This window comes from Vicia villosa, linkage group LG5, assembly GCF_029867415.1.
Source record: "Vicia villosa cultivar HV-30 ecotype Madison, WI linkage group LG5, Vvil1.0, whole genome shotgun sequence".
Classification (NCBI taxonomy): Eukaryota; Viridiplantae; Streptophyta; class Magnoliopsida; order Fabales; family Fabaceae; genus Vicia; species Vicia villosa.
The window spans coordinates 73,705,902-73,726,192 of record NC_081184.1 but is presented as its reverse complement, the minus strand read 5'-3'; the positions used below and the strand labels follow the sequence as shown (position 1 = coordinate 73,726,192).

Genomic DNA, 20,291 nt, shown 5'->3' with positions numbered 1-20,291 from the left:
TTCCATCCAGGGTTGTACGTGTTAGAATAAGGGTTTCCTTGAGCGTAGTTTACTTGATCAGATGGGATACCAGTCAAGAGTTGACATTCGGCAACTACGTGTCCAATCAATCCACAAATCTCGCAGTTAGGTGCTACAGCAGCCGCGGTGGCTGAAGGAGTGATGGTTAAGTTTTCGATTTTTTGAGTTAAAGCGTCTACTTTAGCGTTAACGCGGTCTATACCACTTACTTCGTACATTCCTCCTTTGGTGTGGGTTTTCTCTAGAGCATCTCTTTCTCCTCCCCATTGATAATGGTTTTGTGCCATGTTCTCTATGAGGTTGTATGCTTCATCATGGGGTTTGTCCATTAGTGCTCCGCCAGCAGCGGCATCTATAGTCATTTCCGTGTTATAAAGTAGACCACCATAGAAAGTATGGATGATCAGCCATGGTTCGAGTCCATGATGAGGGCATAGTCTAAGCATGTCCTTGTATCGTTCCCAAGCTTCGAAGAGTGATTCCTTATCTTTTTGGGTAAATCCATTGATTTGACCTCTTAGCATAGCAGTTTTGCTTGGCGGAAAATATCTAGCTAAGAATACTCTATTCAGTTCGTCCCATGTAGTTATGGAATTAGAAGGCACGGATTGAAGCCACGTTCTAGCTCTATCTCTCAAGGAGAAAGGAAAGAGACGTAATCGAATAGCTTCGGAACTAATGTTGTTAGCTTTGACAGTTTCGGCATATTGCACGAACACGGATAAATGGAGGTTAGGATCGTCTGTAGGGCTTCCAGAGAATTGGTTCTGTTGAATAGCTTGTACTAACGAAGGTTTCAGTTCGAAATTGTTCGCCTTAATTGCAGGTGGTGCGATACTTGAGTGCGGTTCAGCGCGTGAAGGAGCGGCATAGTCTCTAAGAGGACGAATAACAGCCATCTCTAACTTCGGGGTAATTTGGTTAATTTGATCAGTAAATATCAATTCCTGATTAATCGGAATTGGTGCTATTTCGGGAAGATTGCGAGCTCGACGTTTGACGTTAATAAAACGTTCGATCTCGTTAATTCGTTGTATTAAATCTCCTCCTTGTGAACGAGTATTTAGCATACAATCGTTCAAAAAGAAAGGAAAGAATTGCCCTAGTCTCTACGGTGTAACAGTGAGTTACGATATCGACTTAAATAGTCCCCGGCAACGGTGCCAAAAACTTGATCGCGACTTTACGTGTCTATTAATCTGATGACTGCAAGTGCACAATTGTGTCGTGTAGTTTTAAAAGATATCGAATCCACAGGGACTATGAATCGACCTACCGTTATCTAAGGTTACTATGTAAAGCTAAGGCTACTAATATTTTGATTGTTTCTAAGGGGAAGTGTCATACCCCAAATTTTGACCTAAGATACCACCTCATATCATTTGCATATGAATCATTTGCATCTCTAACAAATTGCATAGCTCGTGTTTGCTACTTGTGCTCAGCAGGGTTTAAACAAGAAATCACACATCAGTACAAATAACAATTAGGGTTTTGCTCACCCTTCATCTCAAAAGAACCATCTTCATCAACAATCAATATTTGGTCCTCAAAGATTCATTTCAACAAGCTTAGAGACTTTGAATCAACAGGGTTTTGACCGAAGATAGCATACCCCTGACTTTTGCTCAGGATTTGACCTAATGACTTGGTACATGACCTCAAGACCCCAAGCACATCATTTTTACCTAATCTATTGGCTCAGGAAATCCCCTACACAGGGACTAATCAACAGTGAAATTTCAAATCATCAGATTGGGGTTTTTGAACTATTAGGGACTGAAATCAGGGATCACACTTGGGAAACCCTAAAAAGCTCCAGGGGATCACTCAAAGGTTTTAATCATCTTCAAATAACCCCTATAACAATATCCAATAGAAATTGTATCTCAATTCAAGATCCACAGTCATCAATTTCATCAGGTCGACAATTAGGGTTTTGACCTAATACACCTGAACAACTGACTTTTTAATCAGAACATGGTGCCACAACTTAAACTATGGCTCAAGACCCTCCAATAACTCAATGTGATCCATTCATACCATTCATTTGGTGAGGATAGCCTGGTTCATTTGAAATCTCTAGAAACGCGATTCGTCTGAAAAAGTCAACTGTACAAGATCACCATTGACTTTTTGGAAATTTTGGTCAAACATGACTTTTGAAGTTTTCAATCATCAATATATGATATATGAAGTCATTTGATCAAGGAAAATCAAGAAAATCAATCAAGAATCAAAAAGTCAAAAGTTTGACTTTCATACTTAGAAAATTTTCTAAGTGTTTTTCAATGGTTTTTTCCAAACTTTGGAATGGAATAACTCAAAATTTCACCTACAAACTGAAAAAAACTTCCAACATGAAAGTTGTAGATTTTGATCCAATAAACAACTTTGTCACATAAAATGTTTTTCCAAAAGATCAACCATTTAAGAGATATGGAGCTTCAAAGTTGGTATCTTTTGAAACATACACTTAAAATCTCACTTTCTTCAAAATTCATGGCTCTTTTTCACCCATTTCCTTAAAGGTCTTGAAGAAACTTTCAACTAGAGTTTTGAAGTACATAACATGAGCTTTCCAAAATGTCCAAGAGCATGAAAAAATATTGAGTGGAACCATGGTTTTGAATTTTGTCATTAGAGGTCATTATGCATGAAATTTCAAACCATTTTCACTAAGTTTCAACACTATATGACCTATAATGCAAGTAATGATGCATCAATGCAATAATTGAGAGATATTTTCTGATTTAAAGATCAGAATGGAAGGAGATAAGAAGCTTGGAAGTTTAACCATGGTTAAGTCATTTTAACCATTTTGCATTTAATGTAAAAGATTCCATTCTATCTCTTAAGCCAAATCATCACTCTTTGATCCACTTGCAAAGGCTTTGCATTCAGAAAGCTTGGCCTATAAATAGAGGTCATTTCCACTCTTCAAATCACACCAAAACCTCACAAATCATAGGTTTTCTCTCTTCTTTCTTAGAATGCAAGTTTCATGAGTTTCAAAGAGGAGAAAGTGAAATTTCCATCTCTTGCAAGTTCTGAGCAAAGTGTTGCTTCTAACACTTCCTAAACATCATATGGAAGTTGTTTGATCCACTCATACACCCCAAAATACCCCAAAACTCAGAATCACTCTTCAACCTCCAAATATGCATAACAGTAGCCTTATCATGCCAAAATCCATACCAAGCCAATTCTGTCCAAACTAACCTTCTAAACATCATCCATATACTTCATATGAACTGTTCCAACCATCATCCATGATCTGAAACATCAAAATCATCAAGCTTGATCCTCACTTGAGCCATACTGCAGATCGGGTACCATGACCATGCTCAGATGAATTCAGGTTGTTCCAAGCATCCAGCCACCTTCCATAATCATCATTGAAGCTATCCAGATCATTACAAAGCATCTGTAACACCTCCAGCTCAAAATTCAATTCTCAGTTTGGCCGTTTTTGAAGGTAAGTGCTATGAACTTCAAACTCCATCATACATGCGTCATAAATGAAATATTGCTTTGCCATCTTGTTTCTGCACCATCAATGAATAATAACCCTCAATCAATTGCATCATATCATGATCTTACACAATTTCAGATTGAATCATAGAATTAGGGTTCTTCACGATTTTCAAAAAATTAATGATCTTAGAGTGAAAATAAATGAAATTAAAGATCACCATCATGTTCCTTATGAAAAATCGAGCAAGATAGGCTATTCACTTGATCAAAACAATTCAGTTTTAAGAAAATTCAAATTCAGATTGGGGTTTGTGTTCTTGGCGCCATATTTTTGAAACTGAAGTTTGGAAATTGATTCAAAATATATTTATTTCGTTTCAAGTGTTAAACAGATCACGCGCGTGGTCCAGTTGGCTAAGCTTTTGAGTAGTAACCTCCAAGTCACGAGTTCAACACTCATAGGGACCAAAACCTCTTTTTTACCACTTATTTTCTTCATTTTTCTTAACAACTTCACCTAATTAATTGACCAATCAAAATTAATTATTTTTACTTCATTTTTGGCACACTCTTTATTTGATATATATATTTTATGAATATAAAAAAAAAATCACAAAAAAATATTTATTTAATGTGTTTTTATTAAGTTTAAATTGATTTGTTTTTAAATGTTTTTAATACTTTAAAAATAGTTTTTTTCACTTAATTTTCAAAACTTAATCACTTGTAAATATTTTGTGATCAAACCCTAATCACTTAGGTCTTAATTAAGCATAGAATTTGTTTTTATCTTAATTAAGTTGACTTTTGTCAAAATTCAAACTGTTTTAAAACAGACGATCAAAGTTTTTCAAAACAATAAACCATTTCTTTTTGGTTTTCTTTTCAAAAAAACTCTTGATCAAATCTTTTTGGATTGATCAATTGATTTTCAAAACAATCAACCATGTTTTATAAAAAACAAACATGGGCCTCTCGAATATTAGAGAGTATAAGTCCCATTCCTTTCTTTGTACAGTTTTTCTTTAAACAGAAAACTTCTTTCAAAACAAAACTTTCAAACTGTTTTCAAACGACGAAACCTTGCGTCTGTTAATAAAACAATCAACCATATTTTATAAAATACCATGGGCCTCCATGTAGGTATAAGTCCCAAAGCCCTTTGTAAATACTTGTTTACATAGCTTTTGAATAAACTCAATGGGCCTCTCCCCGAGTATAAGTCCCGAGCCCCCGTGTATACAAACGGATCATCCTTACAGGTATATTTCCTTCATAAACTCCATTGTATACACACACCTTGTTATATATAACTGTTCATACTTGTTCATATTTGTTCATGTACTTGTCAATATTTGTTTGTACTTGTTCATATTTGTGATCGTGTTATATATACTTGTTCAACTTAGTACAACACTAGGTTCCCCATAGCCTCCTATTGGGCTTCGTGCAAAGAATCTCCCCTAGTTTAGGTTAGGACATAGAGTATGGTTTCCCGGTGAAATCGCTCTAAGAGCTCAAACCAACTATACCATGCCTCCTCTTGGGCTTCGTACAAACGACTTGTCCCTGCCATAGCCTCCTCTTGGGCTTACAATGCAAGGACCCTCGATTGTCCCTCCCATAGCCTCCTCTTGGGCTTACAATACAAGGACCCTCGGATAGCCTCCTCTTGAGCTTTGTACAAGGACCCACGGGCTTCTTATAAGCATCCCCAATATCCAAATCAAATACCCTATGAGATTAGACATTTATCATCTCTATGATAGGAGTATCTCATATATATCATCACAAACAATCAATCAATCAAATTTCTCTTTTGCCACAAGGCTGGCTAATCAATCAAACCTTTTGCCACCAGGCTGGCTGATTAATCAAAGTTTTTGCCACAAGGCTGGCTTCGTCGAAACTTTTGCCACAAGGCTGGCTGATTAATCAAAACTTTTTGTCACAAGGCTTACTTCATTGAAAGTTTTTGCCACAAGGCTGGCTAATCAAACTTGTTTTTGCCACAAGGCTGGCTAAACAAAAAACATCTTTATCATTCTAAGCGCCATAAGTGGCACAGCCCAGGGCTTATAATGAAAAGATTTCAAACAAAATCAAACAGATGTATGTGATGATATAGATTAGATACATCGAACATTGAGATGACATTTGTCTCTTTTCCTTTGCTTCCACTAGCATAAGTGGGAACTACGATTGCTCTGACTTTCTCAACATCCCTTTGAGAATACGTAGGCACAAGGTCGTATCCTTGGCGAGCAAAACTTCTCCCTCAAACCACTCAAACCTTAGCACCCGTAGACCTTGAGCTACAGATGCTCTGATTCCCTCTAAGGGATATGTATGCAGAAGATTGCGATGATCTTTGCGAGCATAATCAAACAAACACCTTAGTTTCCCACCTATTTCACAACAGAACCTCCACAATAACACAGAATGAAAAACATAACAAAGAAGCCTATAGAGTACTATAGATACGTTGGGTGCTAATACCTTCCCTTCGTATAACCAACCCTCTTACCCAAGATCTCTCCCCCACTTTTAAGGTTATTGCAGCTTTTTTCCTTTTCCTAATTTGGAAATAATAAAAAGTTTAGTCGTGACAAAAACAAAGAAAAATCTTTTTCTTGAGCACTCGAGCCCAAAGAAGGCATCAGGTGTCTCATCCCACAAAACGATGATTTTTCCCCGCGACAGAAAAATGGCGACTTCACTGGGGACAAGAGACCATCTTTTTATTGTTTCCAAAGGAAGGGTTAATTCTATTTGCTATATTTTTCATTTCATTTTTGTTACATGTGTGGTTCTGGTTCTGTTACTTGTGTGATTCTGTTACAAGTGATACATTATGGACAAATCCTAACCCGAATTAAGTACACATAAGAATTAGGTGGAGGGTATAGTCATGTATGGCATACAAGGAGTTCAGTCCTTAAAAAGCTGGCATGAGAATCCTTCCGCTCAGTGGAGGTTCCTTGTTGGTAATATATGTTTAGCATGTTTCGTAGCGAAGACATTATTGCTTTCATTGAACTGTAGAAGCTGAGTTGGCCGTAGAACCCCAACCCATCCTGGCCTTATTAGGTTGTGGCGCATAAACTATTTAGGTGAAGACTTGGATTAGTTGTCATGCGGAGAGCCACACTCAGACGAGTTTTTCTTGAGAATATTGCTAGCTCACAAGTTCAGTTGTGCAAGCCGGTAATATCCGAAAGAAAAATATAGACTCTGACGTATCAGTAGAACATGTTGTGCAGGTGATTAACCCCTAGTACTATCCCATGTTTGGTTCTCTGACCTCATGCTCGTGACGCTGGACCTTTGAACCTATGTGTACCATGTTTGTATTACCATGTTTGCAATACCATGTTTGCGTTACCATGTTTGCATTACCATGTTTGCTTTACAATGTTTGAATATGTGGCATCCATGCATCCATGCATTCATACATTCATTAAAAAACCCATCTTTTTCCATAAAAACATGATTTTTCCAAAAATTTAGAGAATTTTCTTTGCAAACATTATAGGATTAAGTTATGGAAGGGGTAAAAAGGCATACCAAAAAGTACGGTTTCAAAGCGCCTGATGTGGAAAAACTGAGAGAGTTAGCATCTTCTGTACAAGATCCTTCCGGTTTTAGGAAAAGTTATGGAAAGGTTTTGCCTATCTTGAACACTCATGTTGATGAAGGACTTCTCAAAACTCTGGTTCAGTTCTATGATCCCGTCTACCGATGTTTCACCTTTCCAGACTACCAGTTGGTACCAACCTTGGAAGAATATGCCAATCTTTTGGGTATTCCCGTGTCTGACAAAATACCTTTCAATGGTTTGGAAGCCATTCCTAAGTCACCAGTCATTGCAGCAGGTATCCACTTGAAGAAATCTGAAGTAGAGAGTAATTGGACTACCAAAGGAAACCTCCCGGGTTTAACTTCACACTTCCTAATGAAGAAAGCCTTTGATTTCGTCGAAACTGGTAGCTTGATAGCTTTTGAAGCTATACTAGCCTTGCTCATCTATGGGTTGGTTCTGTTTCCCAACGTCAACGACTTTGTTGATATCAACGCCATAAAAATCTTTCTGATTGGAAATCCTGTTCCGACTTTGCTTGGTGACGTGTATTTCTCTATCCATCATAGGAATCGCCAAGGCGGTGGAATCATTGTATGTTGTGCACCTCTATTGTTCAAATGGATTGTTTCACACTTACCTGAGTCTCCTATCTTCACGGAAAACCGAGAAGGTTTGCGTTGGCCTCGAAGACTTATGTCTCTTACTAATAATGATATTCATTGGTATACCTTGGCTCGCTGTGGTACAGAAACCATTGATAGTTGTGGAGAGTTCGCCAACGTACCCCTCATTGGTACACAAGGAGGAATTAACTACAATTCGGTCTTAGCCCGACGACAACTCGGGTATGCAAATTCAACTAAACCCATTGGTCCCACAGTGGAAGGCTACTTCTATCAAGAAGGGGATGATCCTCAGACGTTGAAAACAAGAATGGTGAGAGCTTGGTACGACGTCCGATGGAAAGAAAAAGGTGGGGCAAGAAATTGCATTGCCATGGACGCCTACACCTGCTGGGTAAAGAAAAGAGCAAAGGAGTTTCAAATGCCTTATGCTTATGAAAAACCCATGTTTCCTGTGGTATCTCAACTGCCCAACATTCCCACTATGGATGAATACCAAGACACTTTAGCCAAGATGAGGTTAGAGAAAGATGCTTGGGAAGATATGTTTCGTAAGACCGATGTGGAAAACAGAAGGTTGAAGAAACGAGTGAAAGATCACGAGGAAACCCTCTACTGTCAAGATGGATGGCTCATGAGTAAAGATGAGAAGATCCGTCAGAAAGACGCTGCAATCAAGAGGTACATCAAAGAAAGCAAGAAAAAGCTTGAAGGCTCAACAAGCAACGCTCCAACTCCTGACGATTGGAAGAATGTTGTTGACAAGCTAAGGACCGAAAAGGACGAATTGAAAGCTCACTATGGGAAAGAAATCCTGAAGCTCAAGCTGCACAACGCATTTGGTTCTTCATCCGATGAGGATGCTTAGGATTGTTTAGCTTTTATTTATCATTTGCTTCTGTAAGGAGCTATGCTCCAATGTTGTAACATTTTCCCATAATTTCAATAAAATCACAGTTTGTGTTCCAATGTTTGCAAGAAAATAATCTTTAAAATATTTGGAAAAAATCATAAACTTCTTTTTTGCATACATCATTCTACATATCGAGTCTGTTGTCTAGAGTCTTATCTTTTGGATTTTCCTCCATTAGATCGTCAAGCTGTCGCGTCTCAAAGTTTCTCGACCGCGCTCGCAATCAGATCACAGATACAATACTCGTTCAAGCAGAAGAAGAGTAATGGAAAGCTCTGAACAAGAGAATATTGAGCTCCGTGGTACAGTTGCCACCCTTCAAGAAAAGTTGGAAAGTCTCACTACTCTGGTTGACTCCTTAATGGCCGAACAGAATCAGCCGCCGCCACCCAACAGTCAAGCAACAGTGACATCTGAAGTCACTACTCCAGTCTCTACAGTTGCATTCAGCATTCCATCTTTCTCCATGCCAGAAGGTTGGGGCACGCCTTTCAGCTTTGGTACGGGTTTTCGCCATAATTTCTCTAGGATTCCAACATTCATAACTGAAGCGCCCACTGCACAAAGTTCACTGTTCACTCCAAATCAGGGGGTAGTTTTTTCTCAGATCACTATGGCACTCTCTCAACCCACTATGACAGTTGCGACTCCTATGGTTCACACTGTTCCTTATGAAGGAAATGAGATTTATCATGACCAAGGTGATAGCACAAATCAGCGTAACCTCATGGGAGATCTCCAAGAGCAGTTTAACAAGATACAACTAGAAGTCAAAGCTATTCGCGGCAAAGATTTGTTTGGGAAGAATGCCCAGGAGCTATGTTTAGTTCCCAGTGTACAAATACCTGCTAAATTCAAGGTCCCAGACTTTGAGAAGTACAAAGGTAGTTCTTGTCCACAAAGCCATCTTGTGATGTATGCTAGGAAGATGTCTACTTATGCAGATAATCATCAGTTGCTCATCCATTACTTTCAAGACAGTTTGACTGGTGCCGCACTGAAGTGGTACACAAGATTGGATAGCACTAACATTCGAACTTTCAATGACCTAGGCGAGGCCTTTGTCCGACAATACAAATACAACTCGGATATGGCTCCAGACAGAGATCAGCTTCGATCCATGGATCAGAAAGACCATGAAGCTTTCAAAGAGTATGCCCAACGATGGAGAGAAACTGCTGCTCAGATTAATCCACCGTTAAAAGAGAAAGAGATGACAAAGATCTTCTTGAATACTCTTGGCCCGTTTTATTATGAACGCATGATTGCTAGTGCTCCAAGTGATTTCACCGAAATGGCAAACATGGGGATGCGTCTAGAAGAAGGAGTCCGAACCGGACGTCTAACTAAAGAAGGTGGATCTTCAAGCGGAACCAAAAAGTTCGGAAGTGGTTTCCCAAAGAAGAAAGAACAAAGTGTTGACATGGTATCCCAAGGAAAGCCAAGAGGAAATGTCAATCGTCAACGACAGATTGCTGCTATCGCACCAGCCGTTAATACAACACCGAATCCGGGATTTACTCTGCAGTTTCAACAACAACAGCCTCGACAACAGGCTCAACAGTTTAATAGCAATCAGAATCGTGTGCAAAGAGCTCCACAGTTTGATCCGATTCCAATGACCTACACAGAGTTGTACCCTGCTTTGATTGAAAGAGGTCTTGTTCAAACTAAATCACCACCACCAATAACTGAGAAACTACCATGGTGGTACAAAGCTGAGGTCTCATGCCCTTATCACCAAGGAGCACCTGGCCATGATCTTGAGCATTGCATAGCTTTGAAATATGAAGTTCAGAGGTTGGTTAGATCTAATCTCCTCCCTTTCAGAAATTTGAGTCCAAATGTGCAAGCAAATCCGCTGCCCAATCATGGAGGGCATGTTGTAAACATGGTGTATGGATGTCCTGGTCCATACCGAATCTATGACATCAATTTCTCAAGAGCAGATTTGGTACAAATGCACGCTACTCTCTGTCAAGGGCAGAATTTTCGCCAGCATCACTACGGTTCCTGTAGCATATGTTGTGTAGATCCTCATGGATGTTCGATTGTGAGAAGAGATCTTCAAGTTTTGCTAGATAATGGTACTATTCAGATCTACAGAAATAGGAATGAAAATGAAGTTAACATGATAGGATGTTATCCGCATGAGCATTTAGTCTCAGATATCAACTCGGAAATGCCTAAAGTTAACGTCATCGTTCCTCATTTCAACATGCCTGAGCGCATAGAAGTTACTTACAAGAAACCAAGGGTTCCTGTTGCTCCTTTGATCATTTGTCTACCTGGACCTGTTCCTTATGACTCTGACAAGGAAGTTCCATACAACTATAATGCAACAATGATAAAGAATGGACAAGAAGTTCCTTTACCTACACTTTCATCTGTCGTAAACATCGCTGATGTAAGTCGAGTAACAAGAAGTGGACGTGTGTACACTCCACTACCTTCAAAGCAGCCCGTTGCTCCTGCAACCAGGAAAAATCCTGTAGATACACCAGTGGGGAATCCTGTGGAAACTCCTATCAGTAATACAAGCACTGATGTTGGCCAATCCAGTGGAACCAATGTCAATCCTGACTTTGATGAAATTTTGAAGCTTATCAAAAGAAGTGAATACAAGATTGTGGATCAGCTTATGCAGACTCCTTCAAAGATCTCAATACTTTCATTGCTGTTGAATTCAGAAGCCCATAGGGAAGCCCTGATGAGAGTATTAGATCAAGCTTTTGTGGATCATGATGTGACTATTGACCATTTTGATGGGATAATAGCCAACATAACATCTTGCAACAATTTAAGCTTCTGTGATGAAGAACTTCTCGAGGAGGGTAGAAATCACAATCTTGCTCTGCACATTTCTATGAACTGTCAGTCAGACTCTTTGTCCAACGTGCTGGTAGACACCAGATCTTCCTTGAATGTGATGCCAAAGACGACTCTTGCTCGTTTATCTTACCAAGGAATGCCTATGAAGTTCAGTGGTGTAGTAGTCAAAGCATTTGATGGATCGCGAAAATCAGTTATCGGCGAAGTCAACCTTCCCATGACAATTGGTCCACATACATTTCAAATCACCTTCCAGGTCATGGACATTCAAGCTGCTTATAGCTGTCTATTAGGACGACCATGGATCCATGAAGCAGGGGCAGTAACTTCTACGCTCCATCAAAAGTTAAAATTTGTAACAAATGGAAAATTGGTAACAATAAGTGGGGAGCAAGCCTTGATGGTGAGCCATTTATCCAATTTCTCTTTCATAAGTGCTGATAATGAGGAAGGAACGCAGTTCCAAGGTCTCTCTTTAGAAGAAGAATCCTCCAAAAAGAAAGCATCAATCTCTTCTTACAAAGAGGCAGTAAAAGTAGTGAAAGATGGAACTACCACTGGCTGGGGGCAAGTTGTGATCCCTACCAATAATGAAACCAGAACAGGACTCGGATGTTCTCCAACGTTTTCAAACTGCACCAAGAAGGATGAAACCCTTCGTTCGATCAAAGAAACATTCATTAGTGGAGGGTTCCTTAACCCGATTCCTCAAGAGGTTAATGTCCTTATCGAAGAATGCATCGAAGAAGGTCTACCCGATCCTGAAGAAGAATGGAAATGTTATCTCAATGACTCGGGATATATATCTCAGGAAGAACCATATGCACCTTTTAAATGTTTTTTCTGCCCAAATAACTTTGTGTATAGGGCTTTGTTTTAAAAGTTTCCCTCTTTGTCCTGCCCAAGACAAATGAGTTTGTGTTTAGGGCTTTGTTTCAAAAATGAATCATAAATAAAGTGTCATTTTGAATTCCCTACGCTATGTGTTTTATTTTTGCTTTTTTTCTGGAAATGGTAATCCTAAAAAACCAAAAAAAAACTTTTCAAAAAAAATCTGCATACACTCTTGCATTCATAAATTTTCTGAAACAAATATAAATCATATGTGCAGATTTACTATTGATAAACCCATTGAATGCAATAACCCTATGCCCTCTCCCAACTTTGAGTTTCCTGTGTTCGAAGCCGAAGAGGAGGAAGAAGAAGAGATCCCGGACGAGATCTCCCGATTACTTAAGCACGAGGAAAGAGCCATTCTGCCTCACAAAGAGCCTTTAGAAAAGATCAACTTGGTTTCTGAAGAAGACAAAAAAGAAGTGACCATTGGATCGCTGCTTGATACTGATATCAAGAGTAAGTTGACAGACCTTCTCAAAGAATATGTTGACGTGTTTGCCTGGTCCTACCAAGACATGCCTGGGTTGGATACCAATATTGTTCAGCATTACTTGCCATTGAAGCCAGAATGTCCGCCAGTTAAGTAGAAATTGCGAAGGACTTGCCCTGATATGGCTAACAAGATCAAAACTGAAGTTCAAAAGCAACTCGACGCAGTTTTTCTTGTCACCTCAGAATATCCTCAATGGTTGGCCAACATAGTGCCAGTTCCGAAGAAAGATGGCAAAGTCAGAATGTGTGTTGACTACCGTGACTTGAACAAGGCCAGTCCAAAAGATGACTTTCCATTACCACATATTGACATGCTGGTTGATAACACCGCTACGTTCAACGTCTTTTCCTTCATGGACGGGTTCTCCGGTTATAATCAGATCAAGATGGCTCCCGAAGACATGGAGAAGACATCTTTCATCACCCCATGGGGTACCTTTTGCTACAAAGTGATGCCGTTTGGATTAAAGAATGCAGGCGCAGCTTACCAAAGGGAAATGACTACTCTCTTTCATGACATGATGCATAAAGAAATTGAAGTTTATGTGGACGACATGATAGCCAAGTCCAGCACAGAAGAAGAACATATTGAATATCTTTTGAAGTTGTTTCAACGACTAAGGAAATATCAGCTTCGCTTGAATCCTAACAAATGTACTTTTGGGGTTAGATCTGGAAAACTCTTGGGTTTCATTGTCAGCCAAAGAGGTATCGAAGTAGATCCCGACAAAGTCAGAGCTATTCAAGAGATGCCTGCACCAAAGACTGAAAAGCAAGTAAGAGGATTTCTCGGACGATTGAACTATATCTCCAGGTTTATCTCTCAAATGACTGCTACTTGTGAGCCAATTTTCAAGCTTCTCCGCAAAGATCAAGGGGTTGTATGGACTGAAGATTGCCAGAAAGCGTTCGACAGTATCAAGGAATACCTGTTAGAACCACCAATATTGATTCCTCCGGTTGAAGGAAGACCACTAATCATGTACCTTACCGTGTTGGAAGAATCCATGGGTTGTATGCTTGGACAGCAAGATGAAACCGGTAAGAAGGAGCATGCCATCTATTACCTGAGTAAGAAATTCACAGATTGTGAGTCTCGTTACTCCATGCTCGAAAAAACATGTTGCGCTTTGGCTTGGGCTTCAAAACGTCTACGCCAGTACATGATCAGCAATACTACTTGGTTAATCTCCAAAATGGATCCAATCAAGTATGTCTTTGAAAAGCCTGCCTTAACAGGAAGGATTGCCCGATGGCAAATGCTGTTATCCGAGTATGACATCGAATACCGTGCTCAAAAAGCGGTCATAGGAAGCGTTCTCGCCGATCACTTGGCACATCAGCCAATTAATGAATATCAATCTCTCAAGTTTGACTTTCCTGACGAAGATGTCATGTACTTGAAGATGAAAGATTGTGACGAACCATTACCTGAAGAAGGTCCTGAGCCTGGATCAAGATGGGGCCTAATTTTCGATGGAGCAGTTAACGCTTTTGGCAATGGAATTGGGGCAGTCATCATCACTCCCAAGGGTACTCATATCCCGTTCTCCGCCAGATTACTATTTGATTGCACCAACAACGTCGCAGAATATGAAGCTTGTATCATGGGTCTCGAAGAAGCCATTGACTTAAGGATCAAAATCCTAGACATATATGGAGATTCAGCCTTTGTGATCAACCAAATCAAAGACAAGTGGGAAACTTACCACCCTGGCTTGATTCCTTACAGAGATTATGCAAGACGTCTGTTGACTTTCTTCAACAAAGTTGAATTGCATCATATACCTCGAGATCAGAATCGAATGGCAGACGCCTTGGCTACTCTATCTTCCATGTTCAAAGTCAATCATTGGAACGATATGCCTAAAGTCAGAATTATGCGCCTTGAAAGGCCCGCCTATGTGTTTGCAACTGAAGCAGCCATCGATGATAAACCGTGGTTCCACGACATCAAACGCTTCCTTCAAACTCAAGAGTACCCGCTTGGGGCATCAAACAAAGATAAGAAAACTCTAAGGAGGCTTTTTGGCAGTTTTTTCCTGAACGGAGATGTGCTATACAAAAGAAACTTCGACATGGTTTTGCTCAGATGCGTGGACAGACACGAAGCAGACATGTTAATGCATGAAGTGCATGAAGGGTCCTTTGGAACTCATTCAAATGGGCATGCAATGTCCAAGAAGATACTAAGAGCAGGATACTATTGGTTGACAATGGAATCTGACTGTTATAAACAAGTGAAGGCGACCTCGTGCTTAAAAAGATCTTGTCTTTTCCACCAGATTCTAGGGGCAAATGGTCTCCTAATTACGAAGGCCCGTATGTTGTCAAAAGAACATTTTCTGGCGGCGCCATGACTATTGCAACCATGGATGGTGATGAACTCCCACATCCTGTGAATGCTGATGCAGTCAAGAAATACTTTGTCTAAAAAAGACAAAAGAACAGCTCGGTAAGTCGAAAACCCGCAAAGGGCGACTTAGGCAAAAATGAGCGTCTCGGTGGATTGAAAAACTGAAAGGGCGGTCCAGGCAAAAATTAGAGACAATAAACAGAAAAAATTCATCCTGGTAGATTGAAAACCTGAAAGGGCAATCTAGGCAAAATTTAAGGATTTATGACAAAGTAACTGCATCAGTCCGTACTTCGTCACCTGAGGAGTCTTTTTCATCAAAGGATCTTCAATCAAATCATCGCCAATCTGAAGCAACAAGCACAGTTGGAACTCAAAGTTTTTAGGGAGAATAGTGGTTATTACTTTCAATGTAGCCTTTTCCGCATATTTACCATTTCCAACTTTTGTAAATACTGTATGGAATCACGCCTTTAGCTGGTTACCATCCTATTAAATAAATTTGAGCCTTGTGCCCATTTGTTTGCAATCTCTAATTTCTTTTAGCTTGCAAAATGACGCTTTAATTGTGTTATTCACTTTTGAAAAAAAAAGGGAAAATAAGTTTTAAATGAATTTACTTTTCTTTTTCAAAATAAAAGCGAAACTTTCCTTTGAGTTGTGAACAACAGAAGGAATATCAACAGCTATCTCCATAGGATGAACAAAAGGTTCTCCTTCAGAACTGTTCTTTTCCTCAAAAGAGATGATGAGACAACGGTATTCTTATCCCAGGAAAGAATTCCTAAGCCAATTACCCCTCGCGGTAGAGAAGTTCTTTCATCCCCAGTGAAGAAGTTCTTCCATCTCAGTAAGAAAAGATGCTCATCTTCCCCAGAGAAGTTGAAAGCATGCAACACCATTCATCACCCATGTTATCTGCACCGTGTTGAAGAACATTTGCCAAGTATCTGGTTGTATTGCGACGTCGGTCCATCTCCAGTATATACTTCTTTGTCTGTCAGTTTCGTCAGCATGCATGCCACATTCATAACATTCATCATTCATATTTGCATCATTTATGCATTCTTGCATTTTTTTCATTGCTTGCTTAGAAATCACTTGTTTAGGGTATATCTATCCTCAAAAAAAAAAAAAAGAAGAAAAAAGAAAAAAAGAAAAAAAAGAAGAACAAGTACGGGCGTGTCATCTCTCCAAGTAGGTTGTCACCCATAAGCAGAAAGAACATATTCTTTCTCCAGTTCCCCACTGAGATCATTCCTCGTGGAAGAAGGTTGCGTCAGTCTTCTCTTCTCAAAACGAAGGAGAAAATCCCCAGTCGAGTTCATTCCTCATTGGGAACAAAGTCTTGTTTGACCGTTTCTTTCCAATTCATTCATGGATAGAACCCTGTCTTTACCAAATATTCAATTTCCGATTCCCCATATAGAGTCGTGAAAAACAGACAATAAGCAATAGCCTCATCATCCGAGCAGCTTATGTCTCTTTCAAAAGCTTTTTCCTCTTAAGGAAATCAATCATGAAGACCATTTGACAATCAGGGCCTTATTACTGTTCACAAGGCTGAATAACCAGTAATTTCCCTAGCAAAGTCTCCAGAATCATTTTATCACTCGGCTGATAATTGATCATGTCTTCAGAACCGCTATCACGAGGCTGGTAGTCGGTAACCTTTTGTTCTGGTTATATTATTTAACATGTCTATCACCATGCTGATAGTCGGTAATATTAACCGAACCTTTGAAACTCTTTTACCATGTCAAGTCTATCACCATGCTGATAGTCGATATGGCAGTTTCATACCTTTCACCTTCGCATTATTAAACAAGTCTATCCCCATGCTGATAGTCGATAATGTCGATAGGTAAGCTTTTCTTGCAAAGCTATCATTCCCCGGTGAAGCATACACTTGCTTTCCCGAAAAGAAAAAACGGATTCTCTTCCTAAAACGGATTGAGACATCCTTCCCAATCTCTTGTCCCCAGTGGAGTCAGTTCTTGATATCCCCTCGGTAAAGTTATCCTTGCATCATTCGCAATTTTGGTATCTTAGGTCCAAAATTTGCGTCTTCTGATATTTAAGTCTCTTCCACCCTATCAAAACGAAGATTTTCAATCTTCATATCTCAGGTTGAAGAAACTTAAATAGGGGCATCTGTCATACCCCAATTTTTGACCTAAGATACCACCTCATATCATTTGCATATGCATCATTTGCATCTCTAACAAATTGCATAGCTCGTGTTTGCTACTTGTGCTCAACAGGGTTTAAACAAGAAATCACTCATCAGTACAAATAACAATTAGGGTTTTGATCTCCCTTCATCTCAAAAGAACCATCTTCATCAACAATCAACATTTGGTCCTCAAAGATTCATTTCAACAAGCTCAGAGACTTTGAATCAACCAGATTAGGGTTTTGACCGAAGATAGCATACCCCTGACTTTTGCTCAGGATTTGACCTAATGACTTGGGACATGACCTCAAGACCCCAAGCACATCATTTTGACCTAATCTATTGGCTCAGGACATCCCCTACACAGGGACTGATCAACAGTGAAATTTCAAATCATCAGATTAGGGTTTTTGAACTATCAGGGACTGAAATTAGGGATCACATTTGGGAAACCCTAAAAAGCTCCAGGGGATCACTCAAAGGTTTTAATCATCTTCAAATAACCCCTATAACAATATCCAATGGAAAAATTTATCTCAATTCAAGATCCACAGTCATCAATTTCATCAGGTCGACAATTAGGGTTTTGACCTAATACACCTGAACAACTGACTTTTTAATCAGATCATGGTGCCACAACTTAAACTATGGCTCAAGATCCTCTAATAAATCAATGTGATCCATTCATACCATTCATTTGGTGAGGATAGCCTGGTTCATTTGAAATCTCCAGAAACGCGATTCGTCTGAAAAAGTCAACTGTACAAGATCACCATTGACTTTTTGGAAGTTTTGGTCAAACATGACTTTTGAAGTTTTCAATCATCAATATATGATATATGAAGTCATTTGATCAAGGAAAATCAAGAAAATCAATCAAGAATCAAAAAGTCAAAAGTTTGACTTTCATACTTAGAAAATTTTCTGTGTTTTTCAATGGTTTTTTCCAAACTTTGGAAGGGAATAACTCAAAATTTCACCTACAAACTGAAAAAAACTTCCAACATGAAAGTTGTAGATTTTGATCCAATAAACAACTTTGTCACATAAAATGTTTTTCCAAAAGATCAACCATTTAAGAGATATGGAGCTTCAAAGTTGGTATCTTTTGAAAAATACACTTAAAATCTCACTTTCTTCAAAATTCATGGCTCTTTTTCACCCATTTCCTTAAAGGTCTTGAAGAAACTTTCAACTAGAGTTTTGAAGTACATAACATGAGCTTTCCAAAATGTCCAAGAGCATGAAAAAATATTGAGTGGAACCATGGTTTTGAATTTTGTCATTAGAGGTCATTATGCATGAAATTTCAAACCATTTTCACTAAGTTTCAACACTATATGACCTATAATGCAAGTAATGATGCATCAATGCAATAATTGAGAGATATTTTCTGATTTGAAGATCAGAATGGAAGGAGATAAGAAGCTTGGAAGTTTAACCATGGTTAAGTCATTTTAACCATTTTGCATTTAATGTAAAAGATTCCATTCTATCTCTTAAGCCAAATCATCACTCTTTGATCCACTTGCAAAGGCTTTGCATTCAGAAAGCTTGGCCTACAAATAGAGGTCATTTCCACTCTTCAAATCACACCAAAACCTCACAAATCATAGGTTTTCTCTCTTCTTTCTTAGAATGCAAGTTTCATGAGTTTCAAAGAGGAGAAAGTGAAATTTCCATCTCTTGCAAGTTCTGAGCAAAGTGTTGCTTCTAACACTTCCTAAACATCATATGGAAGTTGTTTGATCCACTCATACACCCCAAAATACCCCAAAACTCAGAATCACTCTTCAACCTCCAAATATGCATAACAGTAGCCTTATCATGCCAAAATCCATACCAAGCCAATTCTGTCCAAACTAACCTTCTAAACATCATCCATATACTTCATATGAACTGTTCCAACCATCATCCATGATCTGAAACATCAAAATCATCAAGCTTGATCCTCACTTGAGCCATACTGCAGATCGGGTACCATGACCATGCTCAGATGAATTCAGGTTGTTCCAAGCATCCAGACACCTTCCATAATCATCATTGAAGCTATCCAGATCATTACAAAGCATCTGTAACACCTCCAGCTCAAAATTCAATTCTCAGTTTTGCCGTTTTTGAAGGTAAGTGCTATGAACTTCAAACTCCATCATACATGCATCATAAATGAAATATTGCTTTGCCATCTTGTTTCTGCACCATCACTGAATAATAACCCTCAATCAATTGCATCATATCATGATCTTACACAATTTCAGATTGAATCATAGAATTAGGGTTCTTCACGATTTCCAGAAAATTAATGATCTTAGAGTGAAAATAAATGAAATTAAAGATCACCATCATGTTCCTTATGAAAAATCGAGCAAGATAGGCTATTCACTTGATCAAAACAATTCAGTTTTAAGAAAATTCAAATTCAAATTGGGGTTTGTGTTCTTGGCGCCATATTTTTGAAACTGAAGTTTGGAAATTGATTCAAAATATATTTAATTTGTTGCATGTGATAAACAGACCACGCGCGTGGTCCAGTTGGCTAAGCTTTTGAGTAGTAACCTCCAGGTCACGAGTTCAACACTCATAGGGACCAAAACCTCTTTTTTACCACTTATTTTCTTCATTTTTCTTAACAACTTCACTTAATTAATTGACCAATCAAAATTAATTATTTTTACTTCATTTTTGGCACACTCTTTATTTAATATATATATTTTATGAATATCCAAAAAAAATCAAAAAAAAATATTTATTTTATGTGTTTTTATTAAGTTTAAAGTGACTTGTTTTTAAATGTTGTTAATACTTTAAAAATAGTTTTTTTCACTTAATATTCAAAACTTAATCACTTGTAAATATTTTGTGATCAAACCCTAATCACTTAGGTCTTAATTAAGCATAGAATTTTTTTTTATCTTAATTAA

The 20,291-nt window shown here is 38.7% G+C and overlaps 1 non-coding gene across 1 annotated transcript; it reads left to right on the top strand.

Moving 5' to 3' along the window:
- Positions 1-438: 438 nt before the first annotated feature.
- Positions 439-545, top strand: LOC131608355 (small nucleolar RNA R71). The gene has a single exon (XR_009285620.1). It is a non-coding gene; the product is annotated as a small nucleolar RNA R71 (small nucleolar RNA).
- Positions 546-20,291: the final 19,746 nt, after the last annotated feature.